General features: G+C 42.4%; 1 long non-coding RNA gene across 1 annotated transcript; it reads right to left on the reverse strand.

The window, feature by feature from the left end:
- Positions 1 to 1,062: 1,062 nt before the first annotated feature.
- LOC110881931 lies at positions 1,063 to 1,812 on the reverse strand. Its single transcript, XR_002559946.2, has 2 exons — positions 1,732 to 1,812; positions 1,063 to 1,630 (listed from the first exon to the last, which is right to left on the reverse strand). It is a non-coding gene; the product is annotated as an uncharacterized LOC110881931 (long non-coding RNA).
- Between the last annotated feature and the right edge of the window lie 8,356 nt (positions 1,813 to 10,168).

Here is a 10,168-nt window from a genome sequence, read left to right on the forward strand (position 1 = left end):
GGTTTTAACAAGGAAAAGAGCCACGGCTCTGATACCACTTGTAGGTCCCTCGGAGGTTTAGGATAAACCTATTCCTTGTTATGTTTAACACACTAGCAAGTGTGGAATCCAAGCTAGAGTGCAAACCGTAGTTTAGATGAAAGCAAAGTAACAAGAGAAAGAGTAGACAAGCAATATATCAAAGTTTTCTCTTGTATTTTAGTGGACACGGTTACAGCCCTTGACCAAACTGAAATGCTCTCTTACAAGACCTTGGTTCACTCACAATATCTCTGAATGACTTGCAAAGACTAACTGTGAAGTGAAACCTACATGGGATATATATACCCATAACAGTTGACATGCACGAAGGATAAGGAGTTCTGGTCGAAGGATCATCTATCGACGAGAATGTCCATCGAAAGATTCCGAAGGATCCATATATACCTCGAAGGATGATATATCCTTCGAGGTCCATAAGTATCCATCGAAAGATGTCTTTCGAGGTCATCGAAGGATACATAACATCCTTCGATGACATCCTTCGAAACATACAAATTTATCACACTAAGTGTTGACTGTTTGGCCAAGTCAAACCAGGAGGATGGTTGACTTGGTCAAACATTCATTTCAACACATAAACAAACATAACAAAAGACGTAAACACAACAGACAAAAGACATCGTTTTATACATTACAAAATACAGACAAAGTACAGACACAAGTGCACCAACAGAAATAAATATCTAAATTATATTTATTTTAGAAAGGAATTCGTAGTGTTTGATACTTGAAAGAACTGTCGAAAATAATAAAAGAATTGAAAATATTATATCACCTTTTATTTTATAAAAGATTTGCCAAAAATAATATCCGAATCGTCGTTTTCGTGATGTTGTAAAGTATTGTTGTAAGTAGTTATATACTTGTATTCACGTTTATAAAAGATTATTTGGATCAGTGAAATTCGTTTTATTATAAAACACATTTTGATTACGGTTTTCTCGAAAAACGGGCAGAGTTTCCTCTGTTTTTGGACGACCCCGACAACTAAAGTGTCGATATTTTTCAAAATTCAACCAATAATCCAACGCATTGTAGTCAAATATATATAGTTTTCGTCGAAATGCAAAAATCGTAAGTAATCACTAACGTATAAACTATGGCACTATGGTTCGAGCTTGGTTCACGTAATCTAAAACTCTAAGCCACGTAATAAATATTTTGTTACGTTTAAACTTTACCGGGTCCTAAGTTAACCGCGTTTGACCTGTTTGACCGCTGTTAACCAAGTCGTTGACTGAGTTTACTCGGTTTGATCGAGTCAAACCGAGTTGAACTAAACCTTGACCCGAACACCGAACTGAGTTGACCGAGTTGGCTGGATTTGACCAGTTGACTCGACGGTTCACTGAGCTTGTCCGGTTGACTTGTATTGACTTTCGTTGACTGCTTTGACCGAACCGAGACCCGACTTGAACCGAACTCCCGAACCGCACTGACCCAAACATGAAGCTGAACCCAATCTGCATCAAAACTCGAACCATCATCTGGTGTTGAACATTATCCAACAGAACATCACCACCATCATGGTTGACGCCGCCGGTGTGGCTCCGACGGCCAGTGTCGTCGTCGGCCATGACGCCATCATCTCCATCATCATCAAACAACAACAGGTCAAACCAACATCATCATCGGTAATCTTAGAGATAACAGAGAAAAAAAATATGGTGAAAAGGGGGAAGGGTTTACCGTTCGGCGGAACAAATGCACCGCCACCGCTACCGCGGCTCCGTCGCCGACGGTGGATCGTTGCTGTCTCTCACCATATCCGTCTCGTCTCTCTCTCCTTCGTCTCTCTCTCCTCTCACTCTTGCTCGAAACAGGGGTCCGACACCACACCACCGCGACCACTGATGATGGTGGTGTCCGACGGTATAAAATAAAATGGGGTGGGGGTTTCATCGGTAAGAACCGTCGGCAAAGGAACGGCCGGTTAACCGGCGCCACTCCGGTCGCCGGAGCCGGAGAAGAAACAGAGGCTGTTGAGGAACTTGTTGGCAAGAGATCTTTAAGGGTTTTGATTTCATTTGTGGGTGTCTGATGTTTAGATCGAGAGTGTGAGCATAGATGTTCTCTGTGTTTGTTTGTGTGAGTGTGATCGAAAGAGGGAGAGAAGTAAAGGCAGTGTGTGTGTTGTTTTGTGTCTGCACAATTAAGAGAATAAGGGCATGGCCCCTTTTTATTCACTTGTATAATGGGTTTTGTTTAGTGGTTCATATAATTATTCTCCAACAACTTATTAACCACAAGTCATTATGTTCCATATCAACCCTACAAATCCATTAGAATAGCAAATAAATCACAAGTGGATCCCCTATGTTGGTATGCTAGTTATGTTTCAATGCTTGGTTATGAAATCTAGTTTGATACAAAGTGTAATGGTTAGTGTTATATGTGTTTAGTGTGTATAGGATGTGTTATGTTGTTTTGTGACTATAACTAGCTTCGTAACACCATAACAAAGCTTCTAGTGAAATTTTGGTGTTTGAGTGTGTTATAATGTTTGTTAATCGCGTCATTAGGAGCCGTAAAATCACCGGTTGTCACATTAGACTTATTTATAAGGTCAAAATGACCATTTTTGTCATTGGCAGCATGTTTGACTAATTTATAAGGTCAAAATGACCATTTAACTGTGGATCACAGTTGATTACAATAGATCACAGGCATGCAACTATGTTATAAGGTCAAAATGACCATTTAACTTTGGTTGATATTATGTGTATGATAACTGTGGATCACAGTTGATCACAGTGGATCATTGAAGGGGTAAGGTCCCAAAAACCTTGCACAAGTGCTTGAGACCATACCACAACTTCATCACCAATGAACCTCTTTCAAAGAGCCTTGCACGGCAGCGTACTGGCCCCAAAAAGAGAGTTTAAAGGAAAGCAATCTCCAACATCCGTGCGCCGAGAGAGATATAACATATCCTTGCGCAAGCTCTCATGCAACAGACAGGATAAAATCCTAACAATATCTTCGTGCAAAGGTCACCCAGACTTGGACAAAAATAACCTTTCTGTTACAACAGAAATAGTATGAATCAAAGCCACATGGGATTACAGCTGTAAACCTTCTAGAAGGCTTTATCATGCATCACCATTCTGTTATAACCGAATGGCCACGTGGCAACATCCTAGGCACTCCTTAAAGTCACGATGATGGCCCCAAATTGAAGGAAGATCCACACTTACCCACTTTCCACGTGGTACCACCCCAGCCATTGATCATGACCACGATCCGTGTGCACACACACCCGTTAGTGATTAACGGTGGGGAAAATAACTGCTTGCGGAAATTACTTTCCGTTATGTTCTCCGTCAACAAACTTTCCCGCCCAAACTTCGGCTATAAATAAAGGATAATTCAGGTACAACTTCTCAAGTTACACTTACTTCACTTTACATTTACCTCTTCTTCTTCATCAAAACATGTACTTATTCTCTCGCCGGAGGGTGGTCACGGAAGGAACCCCCATTCTCCCCGTGGCGAGTCTAACGGTTGTTTGTTTTGCAGTTGTTGTTCGAAGAATGAGATCATTCAACCCTCGAATCAAACGAGAAGACCTAACCCTTTTATGCAGATTCAAACCCCCTGGTTCAATTGATTCCGGTCGATGAAACCAGTGTTTCTTCATTGGCGCCCACTGATTTCTTAGTTTCTATTCACATCTTCTCGTTTTGATTCATATCTCTCCATTCTCTGTTTTCCATGGCAGAGAACTCGTCAATTCACCCATCAAGTCCTCGATCTGAAACTAAGAGTAATCCAACCTAGGATATTCAGATCGACGGAATCATGGGCAAAATAGATAGCAGCAGCAATTCTCCCGAGGGAAAGAGCTCCGTTGTGCAAACCGGAGTTCATAATTGCCCAGATCTACTTCCGAAGGAAACTCCAGAGCACTGGTTCACCAGATTCTAGAACGCCATGAACCAAATTTTTGCATAAAATGCCAGATCTGAGTTGTTGTACAACAGATCCAATGATCGAGAAGAGTACAAGAGAAGTGTCACACCCCAACCGATGACGGAAACATCGGGGCGCGGCACTGAGCAAAACAGATTGTTTAAGAGAAATTCCGTAACAACTACTTTACCAGATAGTTTAAATATTATGTCCCATACCATAACCCATCAAGCAAAATAAGTTATTATAGATATCGATATCTCAAAAACAATAAACATGTTCCGACAACTCAGATTTCAAATAAAATATATCAAATTGTCTTTGTTTCTAGACTCCATCCTACTTGATTCCACAAAAGCAGGAAAACACCACATCCTAGCAGATAACATCCTAAACACCTGTCACATACGTTAAAATAAAGGTCAATACACATAGTGTAAAGGTGAGCATACAAGTTTGATACTAGCATAATAGAGTTCGAAATCGTTTATGCATAACCAGCATGTACAACGTATAATGTGAAGCATGTAAGTTATTGACAAAGATAATATCAATACCAATGACTGCGATTTGACTTCAAGTAGCGAGTGCGCAACACATGTTCACCACAGCGAACATGTGAAGTAATATCCTTAACATTCCCTGTCTGCGACAGGTGCTGAGTCCAAACTATAGTACTATCTTTGCTAAGGCAGGTAGACAGCAATCAATGTGTAAACATAACAAACAGGCATTCATTGAGTCACGTATAACATCCAATAGCGGTTAGCGTATAAATAGTGTTTGCGTTGTGTGATTGATGTGATTTGAATATGGATAACGTATGTAACACCCAAAAGTGCATAAAGCAAAACGGGATCGAGTATACTCACAGATTGTGTTTAATAAATAAACACAGCCTTGGATTGAAGAGAGCACTGAGAGAGATTAGCCTGAACCGTAACGATAGCATAAACGATAAGCGGCACGTAAAACGGTGCAAGTGTCAATGTATTGGACGGTAATCCAATCGGGTGGCAATCCGATCGGATGGCCGGTCAATCGGGTGGCAATCCGTTCGGATGGTCATCCGATCAGATGACCATTCGATTGGATTGTCACCTTTCTTGGGAAAGATGTGTTTGTGTATGATGGTTTGCCTTTTGAAGTTTTCGTTTTAGCATTTTGAAAACAGAGAAGTATCTCTACCTTTCAGGTCGGTCGATCGGGCAGCGGCTCGATCGGACGGCGATCCGTTCGGCGAGACATTTCTCAGAGAACAAGTTCACAGCAGTGTTGTCACACGATCGGATGGTCTACCGATCGGGTGGCAATCCGTTGGAACTGATAATGCATTGAACATGTTGAAAATTGTTTAGGTGTTGACGTCCAAACATCACATGGTCGGGTGGTAATCTGATCGGATGGCAATCCGATCGGACGGCAATCCGTTCGATGTTCAAAACCTCAAAGTGTTGAAATAAAAGTTAAGTGTGGGACCAAGGTGCAAGCCGATCGAGTGGCTGTCCGATCGGGTGGCAATCCGATCGGATGGCTATCCGATCGGAAAACAATCCGACCCAGTCGACCTGGTCGTCTTGACACTTGGTTGTTTCGATAGTTTGCGTTTTGTTCGAGGCAATGTGATAACGTGCTAAACAACAGAACCTCATCATGGCTCAAGTAACCCGATCGGACAGGAACCACCCTAGTCCTACCAGTTACTGTCCGAGGCGGTGTCTCATGTTTAACCCGAAATTGGTAGTCTCTTGGATAGAATTCAGATCTTGAACCAACACATCAACAAGAAGGAGTAGAAGATCAGAACAAGCTCCAATTCTATCGGTTTTGAGTGTAAAAGAGTTGAAAGAAAGTTAGAAATCATATTTCAATCCTCTTTCACCATGAGTATGTTCAGATCTATGCAAGATCTTTGTTTATTCATGTGGAAATCGTTCAGATCTAAGTTGTTCTTGGTGGATTGAAGCCAAAACATGAAGTTCATAAGAACACCATGATGACATCATCCTAGAACACCTTAAATCTAGTAAGTTCATGGTTAAAATTTAAGATTCAAAAGATAGAAAGGTGGAGGAGTTCGTGTAGATCAAGAAAGTACAAGATTTAGGTTGAAAACTTACAAGAATCGCGAGAAATCGGAAGAAATGTGGGCTGAAGCGAGCTGGTCGAGTGAGTGGCTGTTACATCAAGTGATGTGACAGTTTGAGGGTATTTATAAGGTTTCTCAAAAAGGAAAGTGTGAATGGATAGGGTGGGCCACCGATCGGGTGGCTGTCCAATCGGGTAGGAATCCGATCGGATGGTCACTCGGTCGTGTGGCCACTCGATCCGGTGTCCAGCGTGCTGAGTTTTGCCGTTTCGATTCGCGTGTTGAGTTTTGAGATGCGCATAGAGTTTCCCATTACTCCCAACTACTATATGTAATATACAATCATCCTAAGTAACTTGCGTTTAGCGTTTGTGATTTGATTACGATAGCGTTGCCATTGCTTTTCGATTCATCACAACCACATAAACACATAAATAACACACACACACACATAAAACAATATCCATAAACAAGTTTCTTTAATTCAGCTTCACTCTCTTATGCACATCTCCTTTCTTTATCTTCTTTTGTACGCATAATTCGAGTTGCGAATGCGATTGCGATGCGATAAGCGATAAAGCGATAAAACAGCGATAAACAGCGATAAATAGCGATCAAACCTCGGTTATTAACAAGTACTCCACATAATACAACTAATGTGATAAAATAATTAGATTGTCTACAAGTCAAAGAAGTCAAATAGTAATTGAGCAAGGAGTGACAGATCGCAATTAGCAATCTTTTCTTCCTTTGACTTCAATGTTGACTTTGACTTTGACTTTCGAAACACGGGGTGTTACAACCTCCCATACTTAAGGGAATTTCGTCCCGAAATTAGGCTTAAGCCGTAACAAACAACTGCGGGTACTTCGCCTTCATGTCGCTTTCGAGTTCCCAAGTGAACTCTGCGCCTCGTTTGCCTTCCCATCGAACCTTCACAATGGGAATGCGCGAGGGTTTGAGCTGCTTGGTTTGGCGGTTCATGATCTCAACAGGCTCCTCCACGAAGTGTAGTGTTTCGTTCACTTGAAGATCTTCCAGAGGTACGTACAAATCATGCTCAGCCAGGCACTTTCTGAGGTTCGAAACATGGAAAGTCGGGTGAACGTGGCTAAGTTCCTCCGGTAGTTCGAGTCTGTAGGCCACTTTCCCGATCCTTTCCAGAATCTTAAAGGGTCCCACGTATCGAGGCGCGAGTTTCCCTCTCTTGCCGAATCTGACCACACCCTTCCAAGGTGATACCTTTAGGAGTACAAGGTCGCCAACGTCAAATTCAAGGGGCTTGCGTCGTCTATCGGCATAACTTTTCTGACGACTCCGAGCTTTCAGCAGATTGTCTCTTATTTGGAGGATTTTGTCAGTTATCTCTTGTAATAGCTCGGGACCGGTTAATTGTGAGTGCCCGATCTCGTGCCACACAATAGGCGACCGACATCTTCTTCCGTATAATGCCTCAAACAGTGCCATTTGAATGCTGGAATGATAACTGTTATTGTACGAGAATTCGACTAAGGGTAAGTAGGCGTCCCAATTACTACCGAAATCTATGATAGACGAACGGAGCATGTCTTCAAGGGTGCGGATCGTTCTTTCAGTCTGACCGTCGGTTTGAGGATGGAATGTGGTACTTAGATTAAGCGTAGTACTGAGAGCAGATTGAAATGTTTCCTAAAGACACGAGGTAAACTGACCATCGCGGTCAGAGATGATGTCGCGAGGCGTCCCATGTCGACAAATGATCTCATTGGTGTAGATTCGGGCTAATTTGTCTACCTTGTAGTCTTCTCGTATCCACAGGAAATGAGCAGATTTGGTCAAACGTCAACGACAACCCAGATGCTGTCGTGACCTGATGGCATGCGCGGAAGTTTCGTTATGAAGTCCATAGCTATACTTTCCCACTTCCACATAGGGATCACGGGTTGTTCAAGCAAGCCAGAGGGTTTTTGGTGCTCGGCCTTGACTTTCGAGCAAGTCAGGCACTTCGAAACATAGAGGGCGATATCTCTCTTCATGCCCGACCACCAGTACTTGTAGCGAAGGTCCTGGTACATTTTGTCAGCACCGGGATGAATGGAATATCGAGATTTGTGGGCTTCATCCATCAGAATCTGTCGTAAATCGGTCCGCTTAGGGATCCAGATTCGGTCTAGATAGTGGAATATCCCATTCGACTTATTCACTAGCTGGGCTCCATCGTTGAGAATCCTTTCCTTCTTCAAAGTTCGCTCAGTAAAGCAAGCATGTTGGGCTTCGCGGACAAGGGTTTCGAGATGATGCTGGGCTTGAACATTTTGAATGCTATGCAAATAGCTTTGTCTGCTGAGGGTGTCGGCAACGACATTTACATTGCCAGGATGGTAACGAATCTCACAGTCATAATCGTTGAGAAGTTCTACCCATCGGCGTTGATGTATATTAAGTTCTTTCTGGCTGAAGATGTGTTGCAGGCTCCTATGGTCGGTGAAGATCGTACACCTTGTACCATAAAGGTAGTGTCGCCAAATCTTCAACGCAAAAACAACTGCGCCTAGCTCGAGGTCGTGGGTTGTATAGTTCTTCTCGTGAATCTTGAGCTGACGAGACGCGTAAGCGATAACCTTGTCCCGTTGCATGAGGACACAACCAAGACCAAGGTTCGAGGCATCACAATAGACAACAAAGTCATCGTTTCCGTCTGGTAAAGCAAGGACGGGAGCATTGCAAAGCATATTGATGTGCGTAAAGTGTGTTATAATTTTGATATATATTTAAGCCCCTTTTTACACTTTTAGCCAAGTTTTAAATTTATAAAACACGATATTTACTAACACTAAACACACATATGGGCAAGTGCACCCATCGTGGACGTAGTATAGTGTTGGTAAGATACCGAGGTCATCCAAGGACACAAGAGCTTTTAATACCGGTTTATCCTCAACGTCTAATCAAATCAAAAAGTGAGAAAAATGTTTTAAACTAAGAAAAATAAAGACTAACTAAATGCTGAAAAATAAAATAAAAATAAAAACAGATAGACAAGATGAATCACTTGGATCCGACACGTGTATTAGTATAACCTTTGATTATTTTCGCACTTTTGCACTTGTTTAAGAGATTATCTTAGTTATTGTAGTAGGCCCCTCTTTTGAAGGCGACGTTACCCTCAACCCAGTAGTTTGAGTCAGCAAGGATACAATCCTAAAGGGTTGGATTATTGAAAGATAATGAATTAAGTTATTAATGCAAATTGTGGTAGGCCCCGCTTTCGGCGGTGACGTTACCCTCGGCTAAGTAGTCTGAGTCAGCAGGGATACAGTCCTAAATAGCCGGGTTATAGTATTAATAGTAGTTAACTTATGAGGGGGTCAAAGAGTTTGGATCCCCGCCATCCAATACCTATGGGCATTGAAGGAGATCCTACTAAATTTGACCCAGGTCCCAAGCAGGACCTCTAAATGCTGAACAAGGGCAAGACCCTTACCAAACCGTTCCCTTAACCCCCGACCAGGTAGCCAACATACCTCCATATAGACCGTGGAGATATGAATGGTGAAAATCTTTTATTTTATATAGACAGTAAAATAATGCCAAGACACCACGGACAAACGATAAGGAAAGATCACCTTCAACATAAGTAACTAGTTATTAAAGTCATTAATACAAAACCAAATAAAAAGTGCAGAAGATTAAAAATAAAAAGTATTATACTAAACACTTGTCTTCACCAAGTGATGTAAGAGACTTAGGCAAACATGGCCTTGATTGTCAAGAACTCTTACTATCAATCTTGGATCCCGAGACGACTCACACACTCTATGATGGATAATGGATGATGGTGGTGGATGATGGTGTTATGGTGGTGGTGGGTGGTGGATGAAGTGTGAGAGAGGTGGTGTGCCAAGGGATGAGATGGAATGAAGCCAAGCACCCCTATTTATAGGCTGAACAGAAGGCTGGGCACGGCCCCGTGTCCGCTGGACACGCCCCCGTGCCCGTCTGACATTCTCTCTCTTCATTAATTGTAATTCGCAATTACAATTAATGCGCCTGCTGTACTTTCACCACGCCCCCGTGCCCACTGGACACGGCCCCATGGTGGGCAATGGAAGCTTCTACTGGTTTGTCTTTTCTGCTGCTTCCTGG

This window comes from Helianthus annuus, chromosome 10 (assembly GCF_002127325.2).
Source record: "Helianthus annuus cultivar XRQ/B chromosome 10, HanXRQr2.0-SUNRISE, whole genome shotgun sequence".
NCBI lineage: Eukaryota > Viridiplantae > Streptophyta > Magnoliopsida > Asterales > Asteraceae > Helianthus > Helianthus annuus.